Source organism: Solanum pennellii, chromosome 1 (genome assembly GCF_001406875.1).
Source record: "Solanum pennellii chromosome 1, SPENNV200".
Classification (NCBI taxonomy): domain Eukaryota; kingdom Viridiplantae; phylum Streptophyta; class Magnoliopsida; order Solanales; family Solanaceae; genus Solanum; species Solanum pennellii.
In genome coordinates this window covers 82,092,031-82,094,306 of record NC_028637.1, presented here as the reverse complement: position 1 = coordinate 82,094,306, position 2,276 = coordinate 82,092,031, and the positions used below count along the sequence as shown (strand labels likewise).

The following is a 2,276-nucleotide window of genomic DNA, read 5'->3' as shown; positions in this document are numbered from 1 at the left end:
GGAGGATGACACTATTGGCAAAGACCGTCTTGCGAAAACTCCGCAGACGCGAAGCGTGGTAGGCCTGCGCCGGGGGAGCATACCATAGGGAGGAAAGGGAGCCCGGACGGTGGAAGAGCCTGGGGAGGCCGGGTCATTTGATGGAAATGGAAGGATTTTCCCTATTAGAGAAGGCCCTATGGAGTAAGGGGAAGTGGATGAATTCTTGGAAAAAGAGGGAGCGAGCCTATATAAAATAGAAAATGAAATAAATAAAATTCCATGAATAGATAGACTAAACGGTACGACAGACAGCGCTGCCTACACGCGAATTAGCTTCCAAGGTTGAGTAGTCTCAATTTCACTACAGGATTTGAGAATGAATGTTGGGCTGGGCCATTTCGAATGGCGTGAGCCGCATGCGGGGAGACCCGCACGTACGGTTTTTAGGGGGATCTGGTCGAAAAACTGGCTGGCGCCTACCCGACTAGAGGACTGATAAATTAATTAAGTACAAAAATTATCTTCAAGCTTTACCTTATTTTGATCGTTCAGAGGGCGATCGCGAGGTCACTGAATGAAGTACTCCATTTCTTTCGGAGGTGCTGACCCGCAGCGAGGCAGAGATGACTAAGTGACATATGGAATATGGAGACGACAATAACATATCGTAGAAGGAGATAAAAGGTTGAGCCAACGACCCACTAAGACTAACCTATCTACAACTACATCCCCGAGCGGCAGTCAAACACGGGCGTGAATGCGAGATGCCAGCGGAATGATCGGCCGGACAGAGGCTAGGGCTGCTTCCTTCCCACCGAGTCCTTCCTTGTGTGTCGGAGATGTAAAGCAAGTGCACTGGAAAAGAACGGGAACTAGATCAATCTATTCTATGGTGAAGCATCCGAAGCATAACTGCACACTCACACGATCTTTGCCGAGAGATAGGAGCATCCGGTGGAACCGTTGAACTACACTTGCTTCTGTATAGATGTGTGGGACGAGGGCTTGTGGTACCTGCTGCCCACCCTTCCTCCTCTGCTTTGAGAACCGTGTGAATGGAGAGTGGGCAGAAGAGAAGGAGGTCCTCATACAGAGTCGCACACTTACTTGAGCAGTGCGGGAGACTAGGGAATGGGTCGAATAAACTTCCCTGGGGCCGAAAAAATAACAGACGAAGCTTACTTAGATAGGGATTTTATTGGTCTTTTTTTTCTTAGTGATTGGAAAGGAGGGCGCCTGAGTATGTTATAGAAAGGGGAGGCGGAAGCATCGAATGGCGAAGAGAGGCGGCTCGGCAGGGAAGGAATGGGAAATCGTCAAGGATGAATTCTTTAATTGGCGGAACGAAGGGCTAAATAGCGAGAGTTATTCTCTGAGCCAGTTTGGATTTCCAATGCCTCGGGAAACTGGTCGAGATAGATGACAGCACCTTTTCCCCATCTTCCTTACCGGTAGGGCAATCTTCTCTTATGGTCTTCACCCCCCGCCCGAAAATAGAGAACCAAGCCCCTTTCTGATCCATTCATTTCTGCAAGCAGGGAGGATCCAGAGCGTTGCCCCCTCCTATTCAAGGCCGGATGGCGTCCCCACAAGCACCCAACCTTCCTTTTGCTCTTCCTTCAGTTTGCCTCCACGAATGCGCCACTTAGGATCCCTACTCATATTCCAAAGGCGCTACTTCAATTCAAGCGCAAGCCCCTCCTTCTATTGCATAACTTAAAAAAGCTATAAAGTGGTTGCGGGAACGATACGCTTTGGTTACCGGCGAAGGCTTCCAAAGGCGACCAACTTTCCATACTAGTTGTTACCTTACGCTGCCATTTTCCCAATATTATTGAATAGCATGGCCCGGGGCTAAGATAACTCAAGTGGGAGAGCCGTGTTATGGGTGACCTTATTGCACGGTTCAGAGAGCACTTGTGTATGTGATGCAAGTGAACGTCTACGAAAAAGCTGTCATAAAGTTTCGTTCTTCGTTCCGTCGTTGACCCTATCTATGTTTCTATGATGGCCCAAGAACACGCCCTTCTTCAGCCGTAGAGAGACTTTTGAATTGTGAGGTACCGTTACGAGCTCAATATATACGAGTGTTATTCCGTGAAATAACTCGAATTTCAAATCATTCACTTGCTTTAACTACTCATGCTATGGATGTAGGAGCATCAACATCGTTCCTGTGGGCTTTTGAGGAGCGGGAGAAATTGTTGGAATTCTATGAAAGGGACTCAGGAGCTACGACCAGGTGGAGTGTCACAAGATCTGCCTCTTGGCTTATGTATATATATTGATTCATT

At 48.0% G+C, this 2,276-nt stretch overlaps 1 pseudogene; it reads right to left on the bottom strand.

Moving 5' to 3' along the window:
- Positions 1 to 491: 491 nt before the first annotated feature.
- Positions 492 to 1,644, bottom strand: LOC114075552 (annotated as a pseudogene).
- Positions 1,645 to 2,276: the final 632 nt, after the last annotated feature.